This window comes from Otolemur garnettii, unplaced genomic scaffold (assembly GCF_000181295.1).
Source record: "Otolemur garnettii isolate 467f Iridium unplaced genomic scaffold, OtoGar3 scaffold00114, whole genome shotgun sequence".
NCBI lineage: Eukaryota > Metazoa > Chordata > Mammalia > Primates > Galagidae > Otolemur > Otolemur garnettii.
The window spans coordinates 5,764,082-5,781,111 of record NW_003852509.1 but is presented as its reverse complement, the minus strand read 5'-3'; the positions used below and the strand labels follow the sequence as shown (position 1 = coordinate 5,781,111).

Here is a 17,030-nt window from a genome sequence, read left to right as displayed (position 1 = left end):
CATTTATGTATAGTTTCCCCTCCTCCCTTCTAGCGTGTCTGTTCATATGTGTTCCTGCTGTTTCATCCCGGGGTGGGGCTTGCTTGTCATTCTCTTTAAGGTGTTTTTTGATGAACAGAAGTTCCTAGTTTTCATATAGACAAATCTATCTGTGTAGTCCCATATAGCTTATGTATTTCATGCTTAGGAAATTCTTCCCCACCTCAAAGTCATGAAGTTATTCTTCTGTGTTATCCTTTAATATTTTATAGCTTTTGACGTGCAACCTTTTAATCCACCTGGAAATAATTTCCATATTGGGCATGAGGTTGGCATCTAAGTTAATTTTTTCCATAAAGAATGGTCTTAGTACCAGTTACAAAGTAGGAAGTCCTTTCCCATGGATCTATAATGTTTCTATAATGTTTGGTCTGTCCTTAAATTGAGTTTTCATATAGATGCATTTGCATCTGGACACTATTCTTGTGGAAGGTAGAATAATGGCCTCAAAATGACTAATAGTTCTACCCCCCCAGGGCCTATGAATATGTTATGTTACATCACAGAAAGGAATTGAGGTTGCAGAATTCAGGCAGCTATCAACTGACTTCAAAACCAAGAGTTTATCTCAGATTATCTGAGTGGGGCCAACATAGGTGAAAATAATAACTTTCACAGCTCAGCACAGGCATTTCCTCTTCTGTACAAGCCTCACCCCTGCCTCTGTCTGACTCTCAGGGTGCCAGGACAATTCTCCTAGCATGAGATGCCACCCTCTCCACCACCATGCTGGCCTCCCTCCCCAACTAGACTTCAAGCTCCTTGAAGGCAGGAGCCATTCCTTATTGTTGATGCCCACACTAGTAAATGTTAAATATATAAATGAGTAAACAGATGGAAGTAAGAGCAGTGGCTAAATGGTGACTACACAGATGAATAAACAAATGGAGAGATGAATGCCTGAGCAGACAGAAGCCTGGAGGACCGGCGGGTGGGCATATGGCCAGCTCCTCACAGGAGGAGTCTGCGGGCTTAGCAGAGTCAGTGCCAGGAACACAGTTAAGTTTCATGCACATTCCCAGAACTGACCTGGGAATCCCTGTCTCCAGCCCAGCAGCAGTGGCCTGAGCCCAGCATGCCAGTAGGAGCCGAGGGCTCTGCTCCTGACCTTTGTGCATAGACAAGAGTCCCAAGGAATCCTCAAAAATTTTTATTTCATCTGTGTTTTAAAACTGTTTTATTATGGAAAGTTCAAATGTGCACAGAGGAAAAATAATAGTATAATGAACTGTACACACATATATTATCATCCAGCTTGAACAATTCTCAACATGAGGCCAGTCTGGTTTCATCATCTAATTCACCTTGCCTTTGGATGGTTTTTAAAGCAAACCCAAGGCACGCTATTATTTCATCTGTAAATACCATGGGATGTGTTTTTAAGAAGCAAGGACCCCCATCTCTCTCAATCAAGGTGATATACTTTCCTCTCAAAGGCACTAAAAACCCTCTTTATATTGAAGTAATTATAGAGTTACAGGGTGTTACAACAACCTTAGTACAGGTCCTACGTATCCTTCACCCACTTTTCCCAAGAAGTGTACCATATCCTATGTATCCTTCACCCACTTTTCCCAAGACTATACCAGATCACAGCCAGGAACCTCATGTTGATACAATTTTTGCATATTGTTCTATGTCATTTTATCACCTGTACAGATTTGTGTAACCATTAGGAAAACCTGCATGTAAACTTTTTCAGTTGGCCTTTTTTCACTCAGCCAAATGCCCAAGGTCCATCCAAGTTGTGAATATTAATATTTCACTCCTTTTTATTGCTGAATAGTATTGCATGGTATATAAATTAATACCAGTGTGTTTAACCATAAACCTTTTTAGGGATGTGCAAGTTGTTTCCAATTTTTGGATGTTATGAATATGGCTGCTATGAACAGTCGCAAGTGGGCTTTTGTGTGAACAGAAGTTTTCACTTCTCTGGGATAAATGCCCAGGAGTGCAATTGCTGGGTCATGTGGGAGTTGCATATTTAGCTTCTAAGAAACTGCCAAACTATTTTTCAGAGTGGGTGCACTAATTTACACTCCACACTCTATGGTATGCGAGATGGTTTCCCTGAATGCTCACCACCATTTGTAATGTCACTAATTATGTTTTTGACATTCTGATAGGTGTGCAGTGATGGCTCATCAGGGTCTCAGTTTGCATTTACTGAAAGGTTGGCGATGCTAAAGACCTTTGTATGTGCTTATTTGCCATATATCCTCTTTGGTGAAATATCACTTCTGTATTTTGTCTGTTTTTTAATTGGATTTTTTGTTGCTTTAATGTTGAGTTTTGAGTGTTCTTTATATATTATAGATAAGAGTTTTTTGTTAAATATGTAGCTTACAAGTATTTTCTCTCAGTCTATAGCTTATCTTTTCACTCCCTTATCAAGGGTTTTCAAAAGGCAAACATTTTTATTTTTCATGATGTTACACTGATCAATGTTTACTTTTGTAAGTCATGCCTCTAGTGTCATGTCTAAGAACTCCTCACCAAAACTTTGTTCCCCAAACTTTCTTTTATGTTTTCTTCCATTTATTTTTCTTTGTCAATTGAACTGTATTTTCCCAAAATGTTATAACAGCTAACAGAACAATGCCTGTCAAGGACAACTGTCACTTGGGGTCCATTTTTGACCTCAGCAACCATGGGGAAGCAGCTGCAGCTTTGGTGAGGGCCATTCGGACATTTTCTTCTAAAAGTCTGCAGTTTTAAATTGAATCCATTTTAAGGCTTAGGTTAAAGGTTCATTTTTACTGCCTATGGGTGGTCTAATTTTTCCAGCACCATTTGTGAAAACACTATCTTTCCTTCACCAAATTGCTTTTATACTCTTGTAAAATTCAGCTGGCAAAGTGGGGACATTACTACCTATTTTACAGAAATGAAAATGATTATAAGAGAATACTATGAACTGTTCTATATCAACAAATTAAACTAGAAGAAATGGAAAATTTCTAAAAACACACATCTACCAAACTGACTCAAAAAGAAATAGAAAATTTGAATAGACATATAATTAGTAAGGAGATTGAATAAGTAATCAAAACATCCCAATAAAAAAAAACCAGGACCAGATGGCTTCTATCATTTAGCAGTGAATTCTAACAGATGTCTAAAGAATAAGTAACATCAATTCTTCTCAAATTCTTCCAAAAAATTGAAGAGGAGGTAATACTTCCTAACTCATTCTAGAAGGCCTGATAATACACCAGGCAAAGAAACTACAAGAAAAAAAAACTAAGACTAATCTCTCTTATGAGTATAGAGGCAAAACTCAATAAAATACTAGTAAATCAAATTAAACAGCATATGAAAAGGAATCAATATAGGTCAGAAGAATGAAGGAGGAAAAACATGTCATCTCAACTGATGCATAAAGGGCATTCTTCAACACCAGGGGTCCTCAAACTTTTTAAACAGGGGGCCAGTTCACTGTCCCTCAGACCGTTGGAGGGCTAGACTGCAGGTCCTGGGACAAGAGGGCTGCTAAGCAGGACAGGCAGCAGTGACAAAAACACCAGGCGGGCCGGATAAATGTCCTAGACGGGCCGCATGTGGCCCACGGGCCATAGTTTGAGGAAGCCTGTTAACACCTTCTCACAATAAAACAATAAATTAGGAATGGAAAGAAATGTTCTTAATATGATAAAGGCTGCATAAGAAACACAGCAAACATACTCAATGATAGGAGGTCAGAACAGACAAGGATGCCTGCTTTCTCTACCTCTATTCATTACAGTATGAGAAGTCTTGGTGAGACCAGATAGACAAGAAGAAATAAAATGTATACAAATTGAAAAATAAAAAATAAAATTATCTGCTTGCAGAGATGATCATTTATGCAGAAACCCAGAAGTATCTACATAATTTATTGTTAGAGCTAACAAATTGAGCACAGCTGTAAGAAAACAGATCAACACACAAAATCAGTTTGTTTCTGTATATTTGCAATGAGTAATCTGAAAAGAAAATTTTTAAAAATTTCATTATAATAGTATTAGGAGTAATAAAATACTTAGGAATAATTTAACAAGAAATAAAAGTATTTGTACAATAAAATTATAAAATATTGCTAAAAGAAATTAAGAAAAACTTAAAAAATGGAAAGATATTCCATTTATGGATTGAAAATTTAATATTTTTAAGATGATAATACTATCCAAAGAATCTATAGATTCAATGCATTCCAACAAAAATCTCAACAGCATTTTTTACGCAAATAGAACAACTCATTTTGAAATCCATATAGAATCTCAAGGGACCTGACTAGCCCAAATCATCCTGAACATACAAGACCCACACATTTCTTGATTACAAAACTTACTACAAAGTCACAATAATCAAACATGTGATGCTGACATAAGAACAGACCAATGGAATAGAATGGAGGACCCAGAAATAAACCCTCACATATATGGTCAATTGACTTTTGACAAAGGTGCCAAGACAGTCAAGCAGGGGAAGATGTCTTTTCAACAAATAGTGTTGAGAAACTGGATATCCAAATGCAAAAGAATAAAGATGGACCTAACATATACAAAAATTAACTCCAAATATGAGGGCTAGAACTATGAGCTCTTAGAATAAAACATACAGGAAAACTTTTATGATATTGGATTTGGAAATTATTTCTGGGTAATAACACCAAAAATGCAGGCTACAAAAGGAAAAGAAAAAGAAACTGGACTACATCAAATTTAAAACTTCTATGCATCCAAGGACAGTATCAGGAGAGAAAGGGTAACCCATAAAAAGGGGGAAAATATTTTCAAACCATGTATCTGATAAGGGAATATTTAAAGGACTACAACTCAAAAACAAAAGAAACAAACCAAAAATACAAAAAATAACCCAATACAAAAATGAGCAAAGGGCTTGAACAGACAGTTCTCCACAGAAGATATATAGATGCCTAATCAGTTCATCCAAAGATCCTCAGCATCACTAATCATTAGGGAAATGCAAACCAAAACCACAATGATGCACCACTTCATACCCTTAGGATGGTTATTATTAAAAAAAGATGGAAAATAACAATACATGAATTTTTCTCAATTATTTAAACAACTGGCCAGCTAATATTTGTTCGATGCTACTTCTAGATTTTCTGTTCTCTTGGTCCTTGGGTTCATCCTCCTCTCATACCCAATGGTCTAGTTTCCTATGAATTTCTCTTAACTTCATTCCTCTTTTTCAGAATTATTCTAGGTATTCTTGTTTCTTTGCATTCCCATATAAGCTTTAAAATAATCTTGTCTATAATTACAAAAACTCATGCTGAGGTTTTGATAGGAATTGCATTAAATCTAAGTGTCAATTTGGAGACCAGTGAAACCTTTACCTGCTGACTCTTCCAATCCACGAACACAGAGTATCTCCCCATATTTAGATTCTCTTTTATTTTTTCAATCCTCCTTTATTTTAAAGCAAGTCCCAGACATCATGTAATTTAATCTGTAAATTCTCTAGCGTGTGTCTTAAAAGATAAGGTCTCAGGTCTCCCTCTCTTCCTCTCTCTCACTCTGTCACACTTTCTTCTCTGGGGTATTTTTAAAGCAATAGTCTCTCCAGGGGAGAAAACCAGATTTCTTGTAGGAGTCCCTGCTTTTCTAAGTTCTTTTCTTAGCCAGTCTCAGCTGGGGTCTCAGCAGTTCACAGAATGATTGCTCATCTAGCAAATTTGCAGCCTGAGAGAAAAGAAAGTGTCAGCGCAAGTCTCCGAGTACATAAGTCGTCATCTTATATTTCAGCTTCCAGCACATGGTGTGGCCCTAGGAGTTATGTTCTGAGGGTGTCATGACTGAGCGAAAGAAGGGAAGAGAAGGCATTCATGGGAGCAGGAGTGGGAGAAGGAGCCCAGGGCTCATCCCAGGAGGGCCAGGCTCTCTACTGGTCTGTGCAAACAGTTGGTGGCAGAGCCAGTCACCTGCCTACTTGGCTCAAGCTCTTTGGTGTGAAGCAAGGCTCAAGCTCTTTGGTGTGAAGCAAGGTCCCTGGGGAGTCACATATAGTTAATTCATTTGAAAACATTAAAGGGTGTGACCACGCGTCCCACAGTATCTGCCAGTGACTAAATGAACAGACACAATGTGGCCCAGGCAACACAAAGGTCTTGATTTTGGAGTTTTAATTTTTATGCAGGAAGACAAGTCATCTGTCTCTGATCCATTCTGAAGTTCTAACAACGATTAGACAGCAGCACAGCTCAGAATGTGGGATTCTAGAGAAAAGTTCACGGAGGAGAGTGATGTCACCTCTGCCAGACAGCCCCTCACAGTCCTCTGCTGCCCCTCCTGAGGGAAGGTGGTGGTTCCACCCTCCAGGGAGAGGGTCTGGGGGAATTTCCTCTGCATGCACCTCTTTCCTGTGCTGATCTACAGCCCCGGAAGTGAGTGGTCCAGTTATCAGGTCTGCCCCGGTGTTCCTGTCCTTCTGAACTCACTCAGCAGCATCTATCTGGTGCCCACTGTGTATGTGCTGTCAGATGCCACGCTGGGTTCCCAGGATGCGGCGTGAAGGTCAAGAGTCCAGCAGGAAATAGGGGCACTAAACAAATGGTGGCAAGTGATGCCACGAAACAGGAGGTGCTAGAGACCCTGACCAGGCCTGGGAGATCCCAGGGGGACACTCTGGGAGAGGTCAAGGGGGCAGTGTGGACAGCATCTGGTCCAGAAGCCAGAGAGGGTGGTTGTTTAAGGACATGGCAGACTTGTGGAGTGGCTGAAACAGAGTGAGACAGAAGAGAGGCATGGCAGGAGGCTCTGAGGCAGCTGGCTGGATGCTTAGTCACTGCCCGGGAGGGCGGCAGGTACACGCCTAGGACACATTCTCAGGTCTGAGGCCATGAAGGTGTCTCACTACATCTCTGTGACACATATAAGGAAACTGAGATGCTGGGGCCCTTCTACACATGAGGAAGCTGGGGCCCAGAGAGGTAAAGCTCTTTCCCCTCAAATCACGCAGCGCTCAAGGAGCCAGATCTCATGGGCCAGCCAGATCTCTGGGTGTTTTCACTAGATGGGCTTTGTATAAATGGTATGACTTCTGTGAGAAGCATTTCTGCTGCGACATTTAGGGCTGGGTGAGGTCCTGTCCACTGTTAAGTCAACAGGCTGCACCGGCAGCATCTACTACTCCACCTGAAACCTGCCCTGTGCTCTGGCAGCCTACAGCCCTCAGGTGCCAGGCCGGCCCCATGACTGCTCCCTCCCTTGCTCTTGTTTGCTCATGGGTTGACATCTGTCGCCTTCTACTTGAAATCCCATCTAACTTTTTAAAAATTATTATCAATAGATCTTATTTTTTGGAACAGTTTTAGACCTACAGAACAAGTGAGCAGACAGTATGGAGAGCACCCCTAAACCCCCAGCCCAGAACAGATCTCACATCAGTGTGGTGATTTTCACAATGCATGCACCGATTCTAACACATTATGATTAACTGATGTTCAGATTTCCTCCGTTTTCCCCAAATGTCCTTTTTCTGTTCCAGGATCCCACACTACCTTTAGTCATCTCTTCAGCTCAAGATTTTTGATTTTAGGTTGCATGAAAGGCTTACTTAAAATTTAAGCTTTGGAGAGCTTTGTTCTTTTGGCAACTAAAACTCTGTGGCATATACAGCAGCAGATTGGAATCCCTCCACACTACGAGGCTGACCTACAGGGTTTCCTCTTTGGGGAAATGCATTGAATGTCTCCAATCCTCCCTAGCCTCCCCGTTCTCCTATTAGGAGGGAGGAAAATAGCTTTTTCTGAGAATTTATAGTGTGCTGGCTGCTGTCTGTCTGACCCCAGCCTGCCTCTGAAGCAGCTCTCACTAGGCACACTGGCCCAAGGCTTACTGAGGTCACTCAGACCACCAGTGGCAAACACAGGAGTAAAATCACTCCAGCTCCCCCTCCAGGGGACTGTGTCCTCTGGGCCAGCTGTCTCCTCACCCCTCTCTACCCATCTCCTGCCGTCCTGACCTTCCCTCTCGTGAGTGCCCTGTGCACCTGGCTGCAGTACCCTATTATTGCAGGCATTTAGTACCCAAGAAATTAGTCAAAGGGCAGTCTTCATGTATAAAAGAAGCTTTGTGGTCACAATTACTTCAAAAAGTAATCACATAAAAATGTGGTATATCAGCTTTAGCAGTAAGTGAAACATGAATTTTAACACATGGGATTTTGTGTTGGGCAAATGTGCGCCAAGGGTATGAACAGCTGTTCCTCTAAGTTTAGGCTGCTGCAAAATTCAAGTAATGACTTTGATTTTTCACTGAATAGAACCAGCCACAACACAGTATTCTACTTCATAGATTTTTGGAGTACAAATCCAAGGAAGGCGATATCTTTGTAAATGACAAGTTTTGGCCAATCAATAATACAATATTCTGCTAACACAATGAAATTATGTCAGGTATTGCTTTAATGAAAATGTTTACTATTTTCACCTTAAGGCTGGGATCTTCACCACAGAAAATTATTTAAATGCCAAATAAAACTCCATGGTTTGTTCATGGTAGATTACAGTTGAGCTAGTTATTTAAAACAAATTAGGCTTCTGAAATGATACCATTTCTCTTTTCCGGTGTGTTAAAAGCAACAGGGTAAACTCAGGCATCTAAAAGGCGGCGCTGCCATTTTGAGGTTGCTTCTGAGCTTTCCACGCGTGAGAAGCTCTCACGTTTCAGGCTGTGGAGGCAAGGCATGCCAATCCCAGTTTCAGGTTGAAGTGACTTTCCAAATGTGGTTAAATCTTCTCACTCATGCGGAGACGTTAGCTCATCTGGACCTCCAGCCTGCCCTGGACGAGCATCTTTGCTTGGAAGACCCGTGCCTCACTCCAGTTTGCACCACAGTTTATGTAGCCTTTCTCCAGCCTATTATTTAAAAAACTGCCTCAGATACAGTTATACCCTTAAAATAAAGATTACAAATAAATATACTGAGGGGTGGGGAAAGGAAGAGCAGAGAGAGGGAAAGGAGCGAGGGGGTGGGGTCTTGGTGTGTGCCACACCTTTTGGGGGCAAGACGCGATTGTGAGAGGGTCTTTACCTAACAAAGGCAATCAGTGTAACCTGGTTTCTTGTACCTGTAATGAATCCCCAGCAATAAAATAAATAAATAAATATAATGGCAGCTTGGAAAGAGCTGGGGGGCCTTACACTTTATGCTACCCCTGAAGATCACTTCCCTAGAAAGGCTGCTGAGGATGCCCTCATGAGGCTCCTTCTCAAGCTGGTGATTCTTTCATTTCAGCATCTAAGATTTGAAGATACCATATCTGTCATTAGGTACTGCTGAGAGGAATCCTTTCCCAGTGATTAGGGTTTCCTGAATCAGAATAGTTTTTCCTGGATCTTGAAGGTGTGATTCATGTATATGTCTCTCATCTTGTACGTGTAAAGGAAATAACGGCAGACTTCATTTCCACGGTGTCCTCCATGAAGTCAACGGCAGAATGTCCTTGCACATATTTTTGGTTCTTACTATAGGAGCAAGTGACTCCACAGTGAAAGGCACCCTCACTCTACTCTCAAGCCTGTGCCTTTGCAGCTCTCAGCATCTTCTATCTTCTGTCTAGGAAAGCCAGGCTTGGGCTCACCTCTTAGTATTTGGACATGTCTCATTGTCGTCACTGTATTAATAACACCTTCCCACGGTAGTCAGACTGTCATGCACCTGTGACCTGCTGCAGGGCTGCACTGAGCAACACCCCACTGGCACTCGCTTGCCTGCTGTGCACCTCTGCTGGGATGCCTGATAAACATCTCATAGCTAATGTGCCCCAGGCAGAACCTTTGCCCAGCCATAGGTCTCCTCATCTCAGTATCTGACAACTACATTCTCCTAGTGGCTCAGAACAAAAATCTTGGCGTTACCTTGACTGTTCTCTTTCACGATTCACATCCATAACCCATTAGCAGGTCAGTCAGCTCTGCCTCTACTTCAGTATCCAGGATCCAACCACTTCTCATCCCTCTGCCAGCAACCTGGGTGCAGGGCCACATCCCAGCCCCTGCATCCGCACAAGAGACTTCTAGCGGGTCTCCCCTCTGCACAATACCCAGAGGGGTCCTTGGTAAAATCTAACTGGATCACATCATTCCTTTGCCTAAGGTCTGCAAAGGCCCCTGTTTAACTCATTTGGAGAGTACAAGTCCTTAACCATGGCATCTAAAGCTTGTCACACGCCTAGTCGTCTTTCCTCTCTCTGCCCTGTCTACTCTTCTTCAGCTCAGATGGGTTCCTGACCAACCTGAATTAACCAATTTTGATAGAGACCACTGGGAAGCCCTAATTTAGACACTGATAGTATGCAATGCTGTTCAAAATAGTTAACACAAAGCATATGGTTAATGTCCTGATATTCAGGGAAACTCAAGTTCTAAAATGCTGCTGGAAATGTGCGGCCTTTCCAGAAACTCCAGGGTTTTTCTCTGCTGCTACCAATTTTTCCCCTATCAACCCTGACACTGTCTATTCAAATGCACACATTCTTTAAGAAAGATAAAACAAATTTGCCAAAAGCTACTTTCTCCCCCTTGTCAAATTTCTCATGAAATTCCTAGCCTGGACTTCACCACTGGAGAGATTCCGAGTAACCTGAGGTTTGGCAAAGTGGCCAAGGTGGGGCTTGAGGGGCTGTCAGGGCCACTATGAAGAAAATCACAACCTTTCAGATTCAGATTGGACAAACATTTTCATGTACTTCTCTGTCATGAAATTATGTTATCTGTCTTCATTTTACATAAGAGAAACTCCGCAGTGTGGAAAGACTTGAGCAGCTCTGAGGAAATGGCAGCAGAATTGAGACATGAGCTTGCATAGTCTCCAGCACAGAAACCTCTGCTCCGTCAACATGCCCACTTGCTTTTCCTTCCCTTGAAGACCTGTGCAAAATTAACTTGAAAGTACCACTCATTCTGGATGTGCTTTAAACAAACAGACCTGAATCTGATTTCTAAAGTGGAAATGTCTCCTGGAATGTGCTAAGATGTGAGGCTCTGTAAGGTTTTAGCTTCTATTCATTATATGCCAAGTGCACACACAAGAACTATGATACTCATCCTTCATTATTCCTAGACAGAGGCAATTAAGGTCAACCAAAACTTAATTTTTCCTGTCAGAGTTTCAAAAATATCTCCCTCAATTGCTCAATGAATAAAATAAATATTTTATCTTAAGTGATTCCAGTAATGATGAAATGGCTACTATCAGACAAATTCTGCACAGATAATTACACCTATTGGAAAAAATATAAAATATTGCCATCTGAGGTCAGGCACAGTGACTCATGCCTATAATCCTCACACTTTGGGAGGATGGCTTGAGGCCAGGAGTTTGAGATCAGCCTGGGCGACACAACTAGACTCTGTCTCTACAAAAAGTTAACAATAAAAAAAAAATTAGCTGGGAGTGGTAGAGAATAATTCTAGCTACTCAGAAGGCTGAGGGAGGAGGATTACTTGAGCTTGGGAGTTTGAGGTTATAATGAGCTATGATCTAGTCACTGTATTCCAGCCTGGTGGCAGAGTAATACCCGATCTCTAAAAACAATAACAAAAGCCCCCAGTTATCTGATAGGGAATGACTCAAAGAAGACAGAAACTGCAGGATATACCACTGGCAAGAGGGCGGGCACCAAGTGATGGCTAAAACTTAGAAACCTATAGTGAGAAAACAGATGTCAGGGTGATCACAGAATAATGAGGACAATCCCAGGAAAAGGAGTTTCAGGTGAAAGCTACAGATAAATTTTATGTAGAATTCTACTCAAGTCTCTGGCTGACCCTGCACTAAGCAAGACTCTACCCAGCCTAGATAAGGCTAAAAAACCTGACCGCAAAATAAGAATTTTTCATTTCACCATACTAACTTTTTATTAAAAGGTGAAAAATAAAAAAAAACTCTTCAGCAAAACAATAGAGTCCAAAGAATCTGCAATCTACCATTCAATGACCAAGATACAAATGAAGAAAAAGAAAATGTGATTGGTACTCAAAAGTCAATCAGTGGAGACCAACACTTAGATGATCCAGATGTCCAAATTAACAGATAAACTATTATTCTAATGCTCAGAAATGTACAAGAAAACATGCTTCTAAGGCCTCTTCTATGAAGAGGTAAGAGACGGCAAAAAAGGGAAATACACCAAAGAATCAAATGGAAATTTTAGAACTGGAATATATAGTATCTGAAATAAAAATATTCACTGAATAGGCTTTATAGCAGATTAGAAATATCGGAAGGAAGAGTCCGTGAATATTAAGATAGACCAATAGAAATGGACCAATCAAAAAAGAGGAAAAACGTAGGAAAATAATGAACAGCACCATAGTGATTTTTGTTACAATATAATGTGGTCTAACATACACGAGGAGAGGGTGGGTGAGGCTAAAACAAATATAAAGAAATAATGGCCAACAATTTCAAAAAGTCAGTAAAAGACTTAGATTTATATGTTCAAGGAGATTACTGAATCCCAAGCAAGATAAATACAGAGAAACATAACTAGACAGAATTTAGCTGGATGACAGTTGACTTCTCATTATAAATAATGAAAGACAGAGTAGTTAACAACATCTTTCAATTGCTGAAAGGAAAGAACTGCCAAGTCAGAATTCTCCATCAGCAAAAATATCTTGCAAGAGTTAAAGTGAAATAGAGACAGCTTCAGAAAAATGGAAACTGAGATAATAAATGAACAGAAGATCATTATTGCAAGAAGTGCTATGTGAAGTTCCTCAGGCTGAAGCAAAATGATGACAGGTAAAAATTCTGATCTTCAAGAAGGAATGACAAGCACCAGAAGTGGTAAATTGTGGTTACATACAACATAGTTTGTTAATTGATTTCCTTATAATACATATATTGGTTTAAAGCAAAAATCATAACATTATATTGTAGGGCTTACTGTGTTTTAATATAAATGAACATATGACAGTCCCATTATAAAGACAGGAAAGGAATAAATAAAATTGTATATACAGCTGCAAGGTTCTTACTCCTTATATAAAGTGGTAAATATTACTTTTAGTAGACTATGAGATATTAATGACATATAATCTCCATAGCAACCATTACAAGATAATGCAAAGGAATAGTGATAAACCAAAAATAAATTAAAATGGGATTTAAAAAAATCCCAATTAACCTGAAAGGAGAAAGAGAGGCACACAAAGAAGATGGGACAAAGGAAAAAATGTAAAATGGTAAATGTAAGTCCAACTATATTAATAATCACACTAAATGTTAATGGTCTAAATACTCCATTTAAAATATAGAGACTGTTGTGATGCCAATGTTCTAGTTCTTGAGCTGGATATTGGTTGCATAAGATTGTTCACTTTGTGAAAATTCCTCAAAACATACACTTATATGTTAATATGATTTTTCTATTTTTAGGATTCTATCCTAAACAACTAGTCAAAAAAGCACACAAATATGTACTTACAAATCTCTTGATTCCAAGCATTGATTCTAATACTGAAAAATTAAAGATAAACTAATTGTAGATTATTAGGAAACTAGTAAAATAAATGTATGCCTATTTATATAATAAAATACCATGCATCTAATGCAAAAGAATGATTTAACTCTTTATTTATTAAAACAAAAAGTCAGCAAAAACATATTATTGAATAAAAAAGTAGATTAAAAACCAGTATATAGAATGTAATCTTATTTATGAAAATTAATTAAAAGGCAAATAATGAAAAGGCACACACATACCCAAGGTTATATACCATATTGTTAACAAGCACCTATTTTTGAAATTCAGGTGAATTTGACTGTAATTATTTTCTGTTACTTTGAATTTGTCAAGATGAATATATTCTTCACAATCAGAAGAAACAATAAACATGTTTATATTTTTAAACAAATATCTGTGAAGAGTTAATAAAAAAACAGAGGAAAATATCCTAGGTTAAAAAAAGCAGCAGAACATCTTAAAAAGTTGAATGACAAGTAATAAATACCTATTTGAAGGTACCAGTGAGATATTAAGGAAATGGGAAATTGCAGGGCCAAGATTAAGGAGAAGAGAGAAGATAGGGAGGTTGTTTCAGTATCTCAGCCACTTTCTTTCTTTTTTTTTTTTTTTTTGGCAGTTTTTAGCTGGGGCCAGGTTTGAACCCACCACCTCCAATATACTGGCACCCTACTCCTTTGAGCCACAGACACCACCCTATCTGGGCCACTTTCCCCGTAGGCCCTGACTGATTCTCACACAGGGGCAGAGAGGCTGAGCACAGCTCCGAGCAGACAGACACAGGGGACAGTTAGCAGTTTGGACACATTCCATGTGCAGGATTTAGAATACAGTAGCTGCTCCAAAAGTGTTAGCTATCACTAATTTTATTATAGTTACAAGACAAACACCTTTATTCTTTGCTGGATTCCTTCAATTAAGAATTTCTCCTCCAATTCTGTAGCATTTATTACATACGTCTTATATCTTGTGTTTGGGTGTCCTTGTCTGTCCTGTTTGTGAGGTCCCTGAGTACTGTGACAGCCTTGCCTTGCCAATTTCACACTCCACTTTCTACGCCCTTACAAGCACTCCAACTCTGCTCAGCAGGACCAATGGGCCTATTTTCAGACCCTCTTTATCCCTTGGACTTAGCTAATAATGCAACCTTTTACTCCCTTCATCATAATTGAAACTTTAGCCTTTACAGAGCAACATTTCTCCAGACCAATTCTCAACCAGGTGCAGGTGGACAGGTGGGTGGGTGGGGGCTTGCTGCAGCTTCTCTGCGCTTAATATTCCCACTCCCCAGCCCAAGGAGGGCCAAAGAGATTGAGCACAAAACCTGGACAGCCTAAAAGATCCTAAAGTAAGTGCCAAGATTCTACTCTGGAAAGATTCCCTCTTTTGGAAAATAGTAGGAGTTAAGCATTGATGAATAGTAGACAAATGGCTCCTGGATGGCATATGATGCATCCTGTCCTTGATGGGGACAGTCTCTCCCAGTCGCAGACAGGTAATTCACTCTAGGTGGCTGCCTAGAATGCAGGTGGTGTGACTCCAGTGGGAAGGTGCATGTATCAGTTTCTTACTGCTGCTGTAACAAATGACCACAAACACTGTCGTTTGAAACAACAATAGTTGTCTCCCAGTTTCTGCAGGTCAGAGGCCTGGCACAGCGTGGCTCAGCGGGTTCTCTACTGAGGGTCACACAGAACCTGAAGCAAGGTGTGGTCAGGGGTGTGTCCCTTTCTAGAGGGATGAACCCACTCTAAACCCACTCAGATTACAAGCAGAGTTCAGTTCTACAAAGCTGTGTTTTGTGGTTCCTGCGTCCTTGGTTTACCTTGATTGCCCAGGGCCTGTTTCCCTCTTCCAGAAGACAGTGTCCCTAGGCTCACAGCACCCTTTGTCCACTTCCTCCCAGGCGACGGGTGGCTGAATTCTTATGCTTTGACTCTTTCTGCCCTCCTCGTCTCTGCTGCGGTCCTTCTTATCTCCTCTTCTGCCTTCTTACTATGCTTTAAGGGCTCATGAGATTAACTGGGCCTAGCTAGATAATCTACAACAGTGGCCTTACTTTAAGGTCACCTGATTAGCAACCTCAGTTCCATCTGCAAAGTCCCTTCCTGGCAGTCCTTAGATTCATGTTTGACTAAATGACCAGGGGATAGAGGTCTGGAAGGAATATCCTGAGAATTCTACCTAATACAGATACACCTTCCAGACTTTTCCCCTGGGGAGTGTCCAGCGCCCCGGGTCCCTGTTATCCACAATGTGTCTCCTCCAGCTCACAAGCACCCTTGCTGCCTGGCTCTGTGAGGGTGTCCTGGAAGCTCCTATGGGTCACCTGCACCCTGGAGGAGGCAGGGTGGACAAGTCCCTTAGACCAGAAAGATGGGGGCCAGCCCTGGAACCAACTCCAGGGTCCCAGCTTTTCATAACATGGCACCCACAGATCTCAGATACAGGTAAATGACCCCAGAAGTTAATCTTGACACAGAACAGGCCCCAAACTGTCCCCACTTAGGGAAGAATAAAAACTGTGTAGAAGCCCCTGGGGAGCCTGCAAGTGTAGGGGATCCCTCCACAATGTACTTCTTTGAGAATGCCACCTGGTCTCAGGGGCTGGTGTGCCACACGGCATCATCCACAGGATGTGTGATAATGGCTGGGCTCCCCTGACTGCTGACTGCTGAGGGCTTTCCAGCACTGCCTCCTACCTCTTGTCTCATGTCTGCAAAATCAATGCAGACAGTGTAGGTCTGAGGCAAGGGGTGGGGGGACCCAATAAAACCCAAAGCTACCCAGGACCCCCTTGGCTGCCACTATTTCAGTCAGGCCAAAGCCTGCCCTGCTCTCCAGAAAGCCCGTGATGTGGGCAACAAACCTTTCACTCCCTCTCAGTGGATGTGCGGCATTATCAGATACCATATCCAAACCACATTTTGGTGGATTGGGGGGTTGATTCCCCCAATCACTGAAGCTATTTGCCCACACCACAGTAAATACACAGTGGCGATGTTATCGCTGAAGGTCTCGGCTAAAGTGTGGGTGTCACAGGGCAGACCACATTCACTAGTGAACACTGGGATCCGGACATGGCCCAGGGCCAGGAGAGCTCTGAAGTGGGTGGGTCAGAGCTCTCCTGGCCCTGGGCAGAGCTGGGGGGAGCCTGCGTATACAGCTGTGCAGACCTGGAGGAGCACTGAGGCCAGACTGAGGGCATGACAATGACAGACCTCCTTCTGCCATGGCGTGGGCTTGCCCATCCCATTTACCTCCCTGAATTTATCCTGAGGAAAAAGGAGAATTATAGAATGAAAACACCTCAGAACGTGTTTAACAAACTACCAGAGATGCCTCAAACTGCACTTGGCCCAGCCTCCCGCAAAGGTGGATCTGGCCCTAGGTGGCTCTAGCTATGGGGTGAAGATCTCTCCCCATGAGCCCTACCAAAGATGCTCTTTTGGCTGTTGAAGGCTTCGGGGTTTTTAAAAGTCCAGTTTCTGCGAAAAGTTGT

General features: G+C 41.4%; 1 protein-coding gene and 1 pseudogene across 1 annotated transcript in view; both read right to left on the bottom strand.

Moving 5' to 3' along the window:
- The window catches only part of ARHGEF4 (Rho guanine nucleotide exchange factor 4), a 123,236-nt gene that overhangs the window by 17,849 nt on the left and 88,357 nt on the right, over nucleotides 1-17,030 (bottom strand). The window lies entirely within an intron of this gene.
- Nucleotides 2,601-2,727, bottom strand: LOC111727621 (annotated as a pseudogene).